At 50.4% G+C, this 14,604-nt stretch overlaps 1 long non-coding RNA gene across 4 annotated transcripts in view; it reads left to right on the forward strand.

The window, feature by feature from the left end:
• Positions 1-1,767: 1,767 nt before the first annotated feature.
• The window catches only part of LOC110255343 (uncharacterized), a 63,756-nt gene continuing 50,919 nt past the window's right edge, over positions 1,768-14,604 (forward strand). The window contains exons 1-3 of one of the 4 annotated variants that reach the window (XR_014843302.1): positions 1,768-1,891; positions 2,684-3,156; positions 10,445-10,541. This is a non-coding gene — a long non-coding RNA (uncharacterized LOC110255343). Of the gene's footprint in view, positions 1,892-2,683; positions 5,683-8,029; positions 8,189-10,444; positions 10,542-14,604 lie in introns of those variants that run through there. The other 3 variants (XR_002341012.2, XR_014843300.1, XR_014843301.1) reach the window with 3 other exon arrangements.

Below are 14,604 nucleotides of genomic sequence, written 5' to 3' on the forward strand. Positions count from 1 at the left end.
GAGCACATGTTAGTGTGTGCAGGGCATATGTGTGCTATGCATTGTGTGCATGCACATTCATGTGCTAGTGTGTGTGTATTTGTGCTGTGTATGTGCATATGTTAGAGTGTGTGCTGCACATGTGTGTTCACCTGTGTGTTTGCTGGAACCACTTGCAAGTTGGTTGCAGACTAAACTGGGCCCCAAATACATCAGCACATCCTGCTCAGTCGATCCCGTGTTGCCATGTGAGGTCACAGATCTTGGGCATTTAAGTGGGTGCAGCAGGCTGTCCTAACAGAGTCTGTCTCCCTGCCATGGTAGCTGTCTCAGTAATGTCCTTCACATCTGCTCTAAGCCCCATTCGAGGTTCCACTTAGGCCCCCATTGCATTCAGCCACCTGTCCTGGATCTCCTTTAAGCCACAATGTCGTGATGGGAGAGCCTGGCCAGGGCTGTGGACCCCCCTTCTGTGGCCCTTGCCTCCAGGCCCTGAACGTGGCTCCTGTGTCCGCATCAGTCAGCACAGCCCCGACTGGGATCAGCCACACAGCCTCCTTCCTTGGAGGGTCCTGAATCCAGTCAAGGGGTTGATTCTCCCAAAACTCAGCATGAGGAGTGGGGGTTGATAGACCCCCTGGGTGTGAGAGCCTGTGCTTTTGAAAGAGCAGGCAGTGGGCATGTGGGGTGGATGCGGGCCAGCTGAAGGGCGCACGCAGGCTGCAGGTGGAAACCGGCAGGTGCCCAAGGAGCTCGGGCTCTGGGTTCCCTAATTGAGTGGCTTCTGTGCCCCAATGTCTCCCTGTGATCCCCCCACTCTGCACATGTTGCCATGAAGCAGAACATGGGGGCCAGGTTCTCAGCACCCTGAATGCACTCCACCCGGACTGTGCGGGACCGTCCTGCCCAGCTTCCAGGGCAGCCACTCCTGAGGAGACCAGGATGCTGGCATCAGGCCACATCTGGTCTGTCCTTGCTGGAGCCTAGGCTGCACTATGAAAAGCTCCTGGCTGATGCCTGGGTCCTGACCGTCATGTGGTCAGAGAAATTGGGAACATTTTGCTTTGCATGGTGAAATGTTTAGTGACAGAGAGACTGTGCAGTTGCCTGAGGAGGGTGAGGTGTAGAGCCCAATGTGGATTTATTCACCAAGAAATGGACATCCTCCTTCCCACAGGAGGCTGAGCCCCTGTCCAAAGATGAGAGAGTCCACATGGGTGACCTGTGCCTCCCAGGGGAGCAGCCCTAAGCCAGTTTAAACCTGACCAAGTTCTGTGTACACAGTAGATTTAGACCTCTCCATGTGCTGTCTACACTGAGTGTGTTCAGACCTGACCATGTGCTGTCTACAGTGAGAACACTTAGATTGACAGGTTCTGCCCACGCTAGGATGTGGGGGCCTGGGTGGAGACCCATCCTCAGTCTTGGAGCTTCAGGGCAATGTGGGGACCTGAGGAAGACCTGGCCTCAGTCCTGGGAAGTTCCACGGCTCTGTCTGAATGTCAGTGCTTAAGTGTTGGGTCTAGAGTTATGCGGGCTTGTCTGTTCGCAGTGTCTGCTCTGAGCATGGTGACCTGGCCTCCCAGGGGTCAGTGCCCTGGGAGGGCCCGAGTCCTACCCCTGCAATGGTCACCTTCCCTTGGGGTTGGTGCAGACCCCTCACCTGGGCTACCTCACAATGACTCCCATTCAGCAGCACACACAGGGGAGGAGGGGGCAGGTTTCCCTGGTGAACTGATTGCTGGGCTCGTGGATCTCCATTTAAGGCCAAAGGGCAGCAGGTGAGGAGGCCTTTAGAGTCTCCTTCTCACTTGGCCGAGCCCAGACCTGCGTCTTCGCTTTCAGCTCTGCTGTCCCATGAGTTTTCTCATCACCTCAGTGAGACGAAAGGGCTGAGCCTGCCAGAGTCAAGGTAATGTGTTCAACTTTATCATGGAAGCTTTAAAAGCAGTGAAGATAACCCAGAATCAAGTGAGAAGAGGAGGGGACTGACTTCTCTGGGACAAGTGTTGGGGGAGGAGATGGACCCTGCATTTCTTTCTACGGTCCTAGCAGCTCCCAGGGACCCAGCTCACAACGGGGGCCCACCCAGCACAGCCCTGGTATCAACCAAGGGGATGTGAGCCGAGGCACAGGGTTTGGGGAGGTGGGGTCACTCTGAGGGTGGATGTGGTACCCAGGTAAGGAGGCTGGGGAGTTGGGGTGGAAGTCTCACTCCCCCCACCCCACCCCCCACAGTCCTGGCTCTGTGGTCCATGAGTTGTGGACTCCAGGCCCCCATCTGAGCGGATTCCTGCAGTGTTTGCTGAGGGGTCAGTTTGGAAGAGCTGACCTTCAGTGTGAAGCTCAGCCTGTTTGCACCTCAAGACCCTGCATTTAGGGACGGCATATGAGGGACAGTGTGTCTGGGGCTCAGATGAACCATGACCTGACTGGCCATGTGGGTCTCTCTGGTCCCATCTCTTGGGCTGAGCCTCATCTGCGTCATCGCTGTCCCCACTGGTGCTCTGGGGACTCTGGCGTCCCTGCTCCCCTCTCCCTGCAGGTTGGAGAGAGACTGCTTCCTGGGTGGTCTCTGCTTCTGTGGCAGGAAGGACCCTGCAGGGGGGACCGCAGAGTGTGGGCTCTGATCCCAAGAGCATGGGGCTGGCATAGCATGCAGCAGCAGGGCTGTGACAAGTGTGTGGGCTGTCTCATCACACAGAGTGTTCCCAAGACTCCACGAAGATGGCGTGATGGGAGGCCTGGGACCCCAAAGGCCATGTTCCTGTCCGGAAGTACAGGCAGCACATCCACCCTGGACTCCAGATTCACCCCGCGTCTCCGCCATCTCCCTCTGTCATGTCTTGAACCCAGGAAAACAATGTGCAGTGATCATTTTCCACAATATAGGCCCGGTCATGTCAGAATCAGGGTCTCTAATTTAGGCGTCCTGGAATAGGAGCTGTTTTTTGGGCCTAAAGAGGGAACAGCTAATGAGTGTAAAACATTTTCAGGTGAAATTAATATTCAATGATTAGATTACTGGAATAGGAGCTGTTTTTAGGCCTAAAGAGGGAACAACTAATGACTGCAAAACATTTTCAGGTGAAATTAATATTCAATGATTAGATTACTGGAATAGGAGCTGTTTTAGGCCTAAAGAGGGAACAGCTAATGACTGCGAAACATTTTCAGGTGAAATTAATATTCAATGATTCTATTACTCAGCTGTTGACTTCTATTAGTCATAATTCTCCTGGTTTTAGATCTGCTGTAGAGGTTTAAATCTTCCCCATCTGTGTATTTGTAGCTTCAGGGTCATTGATGACCTGTGGTTTTTAGGGAAGAGTGACTGATTTCATGTATCATGTAGAGGACTGGCAATGCGGATGGGAAGTTAAGATTAGAACAGTGGGAGTTCCCGCTGTGGTGAAACGGGATCAGCAGCGTCTCTGGAGCAATGGGAAGCGGTTTCCATCCCCAGCCCAGCACAGTGGGTTAAGAACCCAGCATTGCCACAGCTACAGCATAGGCTGCATCTGCAGCTCAGATCTTGCCTGGGAACTCCATGTGTTGCAATGTGGCCAGAAGAAGAAGAAAAAAAATGGATCCCAGATCGTGGTGGATTCTGTAGGTCATAGAAGGTGTCATGAATTTCCTCTCGCTGTAACGGGAAGCCAGTAAGGCATTTAAGAGCCAGAGTCACATGATTAGATTGACTTGAGGGGCAGACATAGGCACAATCGTGATGTATCTGTGAAATGTAAGAATTCCGCCCTGACCTGAATAGAAGACGGCCACTAGAAAATCAGGAAAAATGGGGTCATGGTAGATAATGCCACCCAGAAATGGGTTTAGACTTTACGTAATTTTTTTTTAAAGTTTAGAACAGCAGCTGGTAAATGGTTCAGATTTTCCTACGTATGCATCTAGTGTATGTGTATGAATCAGTTTCGTTGTCAATATTAGTAAAATAATATAAAAGACAAGAGAACTTATCTAACAATGGATATTTGCTGGGGTTTTGACCAAACCCACCAACAACCTACCTCTGAGCCTGGATAGGCAAGCAGCCTTGTAGCTGCACAGGGTCCAGAAGGTACTCTGGTGCCGTCTCGTGGACATCTGCTCTGACAGCAACTCTCAGGATTTCCTCCTCTCTCTGCATTGCCCTTGGGCAATATGCCCGTTGGTTTTCCTTCCCCCTCTTTCTTTAAATACCGAGAAGTGCTCCACTAAGTAAGCTGTCTCGCTGAATGTCTTCCAAGACACTGAGGCCAACCTACACCAGAACAATCCATTCACAACCTCAGCTCCAACCCATCATGTCATGACAGCCTTATTCAATTTTTCATGTATTTGTGCACTTATGTTTCTATGAATGTAACTGTGTATGGATGTAATTATTGATTTTCTTGACCTTGGGAACATTATCCATTCATGCCTACCTATCTTTCTTTGTTTCTTCCTTCTTTTCTTTTCTTTCTTTCTCTCTCTTTCTTTCTTGACCCCAGCTGAAGCATAAGTGTGTTGTCTGCCCATCGACATATTTCAAGGAAGAGAAGTTATCAATCCCACCGCAGGGACAAAGGCAGATCTTTACCCAGGGAGCCAGGAGGGATCTCTGGGAGAGCTTTCTTTATATCAATCTACCTGCCTTAATTCCCCAGACCTTGCTTTTGATCAGGTCTTCCTACCAGGTGTATAGAGAGAAAAAATGAGGCTCACATGGAAAGAAAGGAACAGAGTTTCAGGAGACCTCTTGAGAGAAAAGGCACAAGATTTAGAGCAGCTGCTCACCAATCCATCCTCCACTCACCTCCCGCAGGCACTTGATCCAGATCACAAACCCCCGCTCAGCCTGGGGTTTCAAAATTGCCAGCTCCGACTTCACAAGCCATGGTATCCTAGTCCAGACTCCTGCCTCTTGAGAAACAACAGGCTGTCTGATCCCATTGAACCTGCCAAGCTTTCTTACCGTTGTGACACCCAGGCAGGCTGCAAATCCACATCCAATGCTGAAAGGGCACCTGTGTCCTCTGCCTGACAGGAGGCATCTTGGCCCAGAGAGTCCCAGGTGCCCTGAAGACAACCCTAAATCTTTTTTTCACTCAAGAGACCTAGTGAAACTTCCCCCTTGCCTTTCCACAGAAGCCTCTGTTTCACTACCACACCAGGCTATGGAGGCCTGACCAAACTCAGGTCTGATGAATTAGGCAAAGTTTATTGATATCGAGAAAGCTCTCATGGAGTTCCCTCATGGCTGCCTGGTTAAGAGCTTGTCTCTGTCACTGCTGGGGCTGTGATAGACTGCTTGCTGGGGCTTCAGCCAAATGCATCATTCACCCCTTCTCTGAGCCTGGAGCCTGCAGCCTTGGAGCTGCCCATGGGTCCAGGAGGTACTCTGGCACCATCTTGTGGACATGGGCCCTAACAGCACCTCTCAGGCCTGCCTTCCCCTTGTTGCCTCATCTCTCCTGGGGGCTGCACTGGCCTTGGGCAAGCCTGAGGCTTTGACTTTATATTTCCTTTCCATCTAAGTGCCATGAAGTCCCCTAAGACGTGGGGTATTTCTCTCTCAAAAAAAATTCGGAGCACTCAGCCATACTTAACCAAGGCTGTTATGTAAATTCCCTCTGCCGCCCAACCCATTGTGCCATGGGAGCCTTATGTCTTTCTTCAGATATTAATTACCAGTAATAATTATCTCTGGTGTATGAATTCAATGATTTATTGACATCTTTATTTACTTTTTTTTTTGGATCCCCTTGGGGAATGACGACATTGTCTGGCCCAGATTTGAAACCATACCACAGCTGTTACAACTCCAGCCTTGTACTTAAAATGCCTCCCCAAGCATAACATCAGGAGAGCCTTTTTTTGTCTTTTTGCCATTTCTTGGGCCGCTCCCATGGCATATGGCAATTCCCAGGCTAGGGGTCTAATTGGAACTGTAGCCACTGCTGTGCCACGAGCCACAGCAATGTGGGATCCAAGCCGCCTCTGCAACCTACACCACAGCTCACAATAATGCCAGATCTTTAACCCAGTGAGCGAGGCCAGGGATCAAACCCGCAGCCTCATGGTTCCTAGTCGGATTTGTTAACCACTGAGCCATGATGGGAACTCCCAGGAGAGCCTTTTGTATTGATTTATCTATCAATTCACTTGGCTGCTCTGTAGGATTGTATATATGTAGTTATCGACTTCTTGATCAACTGCTCTCTTTCTTTTGACTTTTTACTTTTATTTATTCATTTATTGAGGTGCCAACTGTGACACTGGGGACTTGTCTGGCCAGGTTGTGATCTCCAAATGCAGCTCTTATCACAGCCCCAGCAGTGACAGAGACAAGCTCTTAACCAGGCAGCCATGAGGGAACTCCATGAGAGCTTTCTCGATATCAATAAACTTTGCCTAATTCATCAGACCTGGGTTTGGTCAGGCCTCCATAGCCTGGTGTGGTAGTGAAACAGAGGCTTCTGTGGAAAGGCAAGGGGGAAGTTTCACTAGGTCTCTTGAATGAAAAAAATCATAAGGATTAGTACAGCCACCAGCCAAAATACCACCGAATTCCACCATCCATTCATCAGCACCAGCCTATATCCTGATACCTAAACCCTCGACAATCGGGGGCTTGACAATTCCCAGCATGTGAATCAAAACAGATAGTGTGTGGGTCCCAGCTCCTGCCTCTGGAAGAACACAAGGCAATCTGAAACCCAGTGAAACCCTCAAGCATTCTAAATGCTCTGCCAACTGACCAGGCTGCAAATCCACATCCAGTGCTGAAGGGACACCTGTTTCCTCTGCCTGACATGAGGCATCTTGGAGCAGAGTCACCAGAGCCTGGAAAGCCATGCCAAACCTCTGGGTGCTGGCTGGAGGTTCTACCAAAACCACCATCAACCTCACCTCTGAGCCTGCACTCACAGCCTTGAAGCTGCACAGGGGTCCAGAAGGTACTATGGCTGTGTCTTGGGGACATCTGCTCTAACAGCAACTCTCAGGCTTTCCTCCTCTCTGGCTCAGCAGCCCCCGGGGCTGTATTGGCCTTGGGCAATATGCAGGTCAGCTTCCTTCCCCCTCTTTGTTTATTACTGAGAAGCGCCTGCCAATATGGGCTATATCTCTCTCAAAGTCTTTCAGAGCAGTGAGCCCAACTTAACTCCAATCCTAACCCTAACCCTCTAATCCTAACCCCCAAACCCTAAGCCTCTAACCCTAACCTCTCACCCCAAGCCAAACCCTAACACCGAACCTGATCCCAAAGCCCAACCAGAACCCAAACCCTGACCCCTAACCCCAACCCTAAACCCTAACCCTAACCCATCAGGTGCCTATGGTTGTGGGAAATGGGCCTTGCTCCTCAGGTTCTGTACAAAGAGCATGTGGAGTCCTGAGGGTCAAGATAGACGTGGGGCTGCAGCTCTAGCTCATTTTCTAATTTTATCTGGCTCACGAGTGGGAGACTATTTCAAGAAGACTCTCCTCATGAGAGAAATCCTGGAAGCAGAGAGAAGAGGGGAGGTGGGTGGAAACAGGGGCCGGGTACCCTGGTGCATTGGAAGCCTCTGGAAGACCCACTGGAGGGAGGCTGCACGGAGAAACGTCCAGGGGCACAGACCTGCCCAGGAGCTGCTGTTAGTTCAGACACTGCTCTAAGGTGCTCAGGGTCCGCTCTAACAAGGGGGGCTGGGGGAGGGGTCTGCAGTGAGGTCTCTGTATGTGGTTCCTGTGTGCTGGTCGCTGTCAGGGTGCCCGCCCAGGTGAGCTCCATATCCTGGGCAAGGCCTGCCCTCATGAGCCCCAGGGGCTTCTGGGTTATTGCTCAGGTGAGCTCCATATCCTGGGCAAGGCCTGCCCTTGTGAGCCCCAGGGGCTTCTGGGTTATTGCCAAGGTGAGCTCCATATCCTGGGCAAGGCCTGCCCTTGTGAGCCCCGGGTGATGATGGGTGATTGCCCAGGTGAGCTCCATATACAAGGCATGAGCTGCCCTCATGAGCCCCAGGGGCTGCTGGGTTATTGCCAAGGTGAGCTCCATAACCTGGGCAGGGCCTGCCCTTGTGAGCCCTGGGAACTGGGAGGGGCTTGTGAACAAGCATCCTTTGCAGTTGGTAGAGAGTTGTTTAGTGTGATTTTCTTGGGAGCATTGCTGGAATGAAATGAGAACCAGAAAGTGCTGCACGTCCTTGGACCCCCACCCAGACTCATCCAGAGTGACAAGGTCAGTAGGGGGGTGCTGGCCACTGTGCCACATGAGGGAGGCCCCATCAGTACCTCTTGCTTTTTTCACCTGATGACATGGAGGCTTCCTTAGGACAGAGTGGACAGCCCACCCCAGGCGGGAGCTCCTGGTGACCCTCAGGGAACATGGGAGGGAGAGGCCAGGAGGGAGGGGAGAGGGTGCCCAGGCAGAGCCATGGGCTGGGAGACCAAGGGGGGTCTTTCTGGGTTTGAGCTGGGAGTGGACGGGCAGGTGGTGAGTGCGATCTTCTCACATGAGCCTAAACCCACTTCAGGGGGAAATGCCTGCTGCGTGACCCCAACACAGGATTGTAAGGCAAAGCCCATCAAAGAAAGGATTTGAAGGATGAATCCCACTGAAAGGAAGGCTCACAAAATGAATCTTCCTAAGCGGAGGCCTGTGAGCTGGTCCCCTCAGAGGAGGGCCGTGGAAACTGCCATGGCAGGTAATCCCCCTGAGGGGGCAGCGGGTGCGCTGCTGCTGGTCACTGTGCACAGCACAGGCCTGGCCCTGCGGACATCAGGGCCCTGTCATCTAGGTGTCCTCGGGTAGCCTCTGTCTTTAGGCATAAAAGGGGAGCAGCTCAGGAGGGTAAAACATTTTCAGAGGATATATTTGATGACTGCGGTCCTTGGTTGTTGATTTCTTTCAGTCATAATCCTCCTGGTTTTAGATCTGATGTGGGTATCATAGAGGAGTCAAAATTTAAGTTTTCACCATCTGTATTTGTGGCTTCAGTATCATTGATGACATAGTGTGATGGTTAGGGAAGAATTATTGATTTATGTGTCATGTAAAGAATGCAATGATGATAGGACAGTTAAGATTATAATGGCGGCTTAGCAAATGGTTCAAGTTGCCCTACCTGTGCATCTAGTGTATGTATTTGGGTCATTTTAGTTGTCAGCAGGATGGATGATCTGGCGGGGACCTGGGATAGTGGAATTGGGCCACTTCTGCTCCTCCCTTGTGGGAGCCTGGGCTGACTTCTGAGTCCTGACCACGGCCAGAGAAATTGGTAATGTTTTTGTTTTGCATGTTGAAATGCTTAATGACAAGCATTTTGTGCAGTTCGCTGATGCAGGTGAAATGTGGAGCCTTATGTTGATTTATTCTCCAAGAAACGGACATCCCACTCCCACCAAGGGGCAAATCCCTGTCCAGAGGTGAAAGACCCCACCTGTGTGACATGTGACCCACAGAAGAGCAGCCCCAAACTACTTTAAAACTGAGTTGTCCACATGGTAGATTTAGCCCTCTCCGTGCCCTGTCTACACTGTGCGTTTTTAGACATGACCAAGTTCAGCCCACACTAGGATGTGGGGTCCTGGGTAGAGACCCAGCTTCAGTCCTGAGAGCTTTGAGGGGGACATGGGGTCGTGGGTAGAGACCCAGACTGGCCGCAGTCCTGGGAAGGTCTGTGCCTCTGTCCAAATGTCTGTGCTTAGATGTCAGATCTGGAGCTGAGGTGGACTTGTCTGGTCACAGCCTCTGCTCTAAGGCTGGTTCTCTGCCCTGCCTAGGGGTCATAGCTACGGGGGCAGGGGGAGCCTAGTCCTTACCCCTGCAGGTTCACCTTCCCTGGGGCTGGTGGAGGCTCCTCAGGTGAGCTCCCTCATAATTAAGCCAATTCACCAGGGAGCTCCTGCTGTGGCGCAGTGGGTTCATGATCTGACTGCAGGGAGTTCCCATTGTGGCTCAGTGGAAATGAACCTGATTAGTATCCATGAGGATGCAGGTTCAATCCCTGGCCCCACTCAGGGGGTTAAGGATCCAGCACTGGCCCGAGCTGTGGTGTATGTTACTGATGTGGCTTGGATTTGGCATTGCTGTAGCTGTGGCATAGGCTGGCAGCTATAGCACCAATCGACCCCTAGCCTAGGAACTTCCATATGCCACATGTGTGGCCCTCAAAACAAAGAGTACGCAGCAGCTCTGGTCTCTGTGGTGGTGCAGGTTCAATCCCCAGCCTGGCACAGTGGATTAAAGGATCTGGCATTGCTGCAGCTGCAACATAAGTCTAAGCTGCAGCTCATATTTAATCCCTGGCCCAGGAACTTCCATATACTGTGGGTGCAGCCATTAAAAAAATAAACAGGATTCACAGGGTGAGGAGGGAGGCGGGTTTGCCTGGTGAGTTGATTGCTGGGCACGTGGGTCTGGGTGTATGGCCAACTAGCAGCAGGGGAAGTTGCCTCTGGGGTCTCCTTCTAGTTGCTTATCCTTGCTCAGCAGCATCCAGTCCTGCACCTCCTGTTTCAGTCCTGCCTTCCAGGGAGTTTTCTCAGCACTTCAGCAAGACAAAGAAATGGCTGAGCCTGCTAGAACCAAGGTATTGTGCTCAACTTTAGCATAAATGGCTAAAAGCAATTAAAATAGCCCAGAACCAAGGGGAAAAGAGGTGGAGACTGACTTCTCTGGGACAAACTGAAAAGAGGGGAGGAGACAGACCCTACACTCCTTGTACAGTCTTAGCAGGTCCCAGGACCTGACTCATTCCCATGTCGGGGGCCCACTCAGCACAGCCCTAGCGTCCTGGCCAAGGGGACCTGTGACCCCAGGTGCAGGGTCTGGAGAGGTGAGGTCACCCTGGTGCTGGGTCTGGGGATTGTGTGGGTCTCACCCCATCCGTGTGGGTCAGGCTCTGGTTCAGGGGAGACCCCATGTCTTCCTCCAGTGTTTCTTGTCCTCCCTGAAGTTTCAAATATCTGAATTGAGGGTGTTGCTCTGAGGAACCTGTGGTCCCCTTTCTTCTCTTTCTCTTGCCATATCAAATGAGGACAAGCACCTTGAGTGGTTGTGGCTCAAATTTCGGCTGAGTGACAACCCTTGGTGTTATCCTGCTGATATCATAGTCTATCACATGTCCAACCCATTTGTGTCACTGCTGCCTGGGTTCCCCTGGATGGAGCTCCAGGAGCACGGACTAGCCCCCCTGCTAATATCATAGTCTATCACATGTCCAACCCATTCGTGTCACTGCTGCCTGGGTTCCCCCGGACAGAGCTCCAGGAGCACGGACTAGCCCCCCTGCTAATATCATAGTCTATCACATGTCCAACCCATTCGTGTCACTGCTGCCTGGGTTCCCCGGACGGAGCTCCAGGAGCACAGACTAGCCCCCTAAGAATGATCCCCATGTGCCACATGAAAGTACCATGAGGGCCTCCTTGGTGGGGGACGGTGCTTGGGCCTCCCATATTTGTGATAAAGAGGATTCAAACTGAAATCTGAGTAAGACATCAGGGGTTTCTTTGTTTTGTTTTAGCTTTTAAGGGCCGCACCTGCAGCATATGGCGGTTCCCAGGCTAGGGGTGGAATCAGAGCTGCCACAGCCGGCCTACATGACAGCCCCAGCAATGCCTGTTCATGAACCCACTGAGCGAGGCCTGGGATTGAACCTGCACTCTCATGGACACTAGTCACGTTCACAGCCACTGAGCCCTGACAGGAGCTCCCAAGGCATCATTTCTAAATGTAAGTGAACTGTAGCACACGTCACACCCTCATCACCATTTTAAGTTCACGTTTTTAAGGCATCGGGTACACTCACCTTTTTGTGGAGCCCTCACACTACCCATAGAATAGTTTAGCTTTTAAACCCAAGGTTCCGCAACCATGAAAGTCTCACTCCCCACCCCCTCTGGCAGCCCCAACACCACGGGCCACTTCTGTCCACGAGTTGTCACCTTCAGGGCTCCCATTAGATCAGAATCCTCTGCTGTTTGCTGACAGGTCAACTGCTTGCCAGGTGGTCTCTGTCCTGAGGCAGGAAGGACCCTGCAGGGGGGACGCGCAGAGGATGGGGTGTGATACCAAGAGCATGGCGTTCACACAGGACACAGTGTCAGCGTCATGACACTTTCTCAGGCCACCTTGTCACCCACAGGGAATGTTCCCATTACCCAACTCAGAAGGGCATTGGGGGTGGCCTGGGGCCCCGGAGGCCCCGTTCCTTTCCTGGACTTCAGAAGACATGTTCCCCATGGGCTCTGGATTCACCCACCTCTCCGCTGTCACCCTCTGTCCCATCTTGAACATGAAAACGACTTCTACTGAGCACTGGCCTGGTCAATATCAGGGTCCTTTAACTTAGGCATCCTGTTATGGCAGCTCTTTTCAGGCCTGAGGAGGGAACAGTTCATGCATGTAAAGCATTTTCAGAGGAAATTAATATTTGATGACTGTTTATACTGCTCAATTGCTGACTTCTGTTAGTCATAATACTTCTGGTTTTAGATCTGATGTGGGGGTTACAAAGGAGCAAAATTTATATCCTTACAATCTGTGTATTCATAGATTCAGTATCACTGATGACCTGTAGTTTTTATGTTTAGGGAAGGATTACTGATTTCATGTATCATGTACAGGACTTACAATGATAATAGGGCAATTAAGAGTAGAATGGTGGGAGTTCCTTCTGTGGGGTAACGGGATTGGTGGCATTTCTGCAGTGCAGGTTAGATCCCCTGCCCAGCATAGTGGTTAAAGGATCTGGTGTTTTCACAGCTGTGGTGTAGGTTGCAGTTGTGGCCTACAGATTTGATCCCTGGCCCTGGAACTGCATATGCCATGGGGAGGCTGTAAAAGAAAAAAATTTGAGGATGTTGGCTGGTAAATGGTTCATATTATCTACTTGTGCATCTAATGTACATGTATGAATCCGTTCAGTTGTCAATATTAGTGAAATAATATAGAAAACTAGAGAAGTTATCCAAAAATAATTATTTTTTGGCCCCACCAGTGGCATGTGGAAGTTCCTGGATCAGGGATAGAACCCACAACACAGAAGCAACCTAAGCCACTGCAGCAGCAACTCCAGATCATTAACCCACTGTGTTACAAGGGAACTCCCCAAAATGTCTATTAATGTGTGGTCATGAAAAATTTATTCCACATTAGATGATGTTGCCTCTTGAAAGCCTGTGTGGAATGGATATGCAGGATTTTTGCCTATGATTTAGTTTTGACAAAGTTATGCACTTGTTACACGAAATCACACTCGTGGAGAAAGACACAACAGTCATGGTGTTGGCTGACACCGTTGACAAGGATTCCGTTCCTTCCTTCTTTCCTTTTATGTATTTATTTATTTAGGCCACCCTCGCAGCATGTGGAAGTTCCTGGGCAGGGTTGAATCTGCACCACAAGCCACAGCAGTGACAATGCCAGATTCTCAACCTCCTGAGCCCCAGAGAAACTCCCTCTTCGCTCCTTACTGTAAATGTACATAGGTAGGCTCTTCAAACCTCTGACGTGGAGAATGTAACCACTCTAGATTAGCAGTAGGAGTTTCCACTGATGAAACTTCTCACTGGGATGCAAATACTTCTCAAAGTATGAACATAAGTACCATTACTGCTGTTACTGAGTGAGTGAGCCTAGAGGGGAAGCATTTCATGTTGTGTGTGTGTCAGGGGAGTTGAAGTCATGTCGTGACATCCGTGAAAGGCCAAGAAAGTGCTGTGGGAAGAAGGTCCTATTTACTCCTACAAATGACATTGTGAAGTGAAACTCGGCTCATGTTTAGCTAAGCATATGCCTGAGAACGGTAAAAATCAGCATATGGGGCCTCCTATAATAGCGAAGATGGCTCCACTGACATTGCATAATTGAAGTGTGCTACTACGTCATACGTAGAACAATGTCCCTGAACGCACTGGCTAAGACGATTCCTGTCAAACCATCTGTTATAAAAAGAAAAAGCCTAAAGCTCACGATGTAGTGGGAGATCATGTTCTACTCCCTCTCCGAAGGGCTACTAATCAGCTGAATATCTTTACTCCTGTGAGAATAGCAATAGTTATGGCAGCTGATGTAAAGTAAGCTCATGGGCTGACATCTCTCCCTATGGCAAATGTACGATGGCCCCACAAGACAGACCCTAAAAAACCAATGGACAAGATTCAAGCCATTCCCATATATCTGAAAGGTTGGTTTTGTCCTAAATAGTATGTAATGATATGTGAGACTAGTCCAAACCCTGGTAGGCTATGAATATAGACTTCAGGGTGACCAGAGAATCAAAATAGATGTTGGGATAGGATTGGGTCTCCCCCTGCAGGGTCAAAGAAAGTAGTGTTTATATTTTGATCTACAGTATGGTAATTCTGGCTGCTAGGACTGAAAGTGATAATTATAGTAATATGGCTATAATTGGGGCAGATCGAACAAATAATGGTGTTTGGTATTGGAATAATGGCTGGTGGTTTCATATTAAAGATTGTAGTCATAAAAGTAATAGCATCAGGAGTTCCCACCGTGGCGCAGTGGTTAACGAATCCGACTAGGAACCATGAGGTTGGGGGTTTGGTCCCTGCCCTTGCTCAGTGGGTTAACGATCCGGCGTTGCCGTGAGCTGTGGTGTAGGTTGCAGACGCGGCTCGGATCCTGCG

Source organism: Sus scrofa, chromosome 4 (assembly GCF_054392235.1).
Source record: "Sus scrofa isolate SSC_HxYL_T2T_F1_AM1 chromosome 4, Sscrofa_HxYL_maternal_Yorkshire_Landrace_v2.0, whole genome shotgun sequence".
NCBI classification, from domain to species: domain Eukaryota; kingdom Metazoa; phylum Chordata; class Mammalia; order Artiodactyla; family Suidae; genus Sus; species Sus scrofa.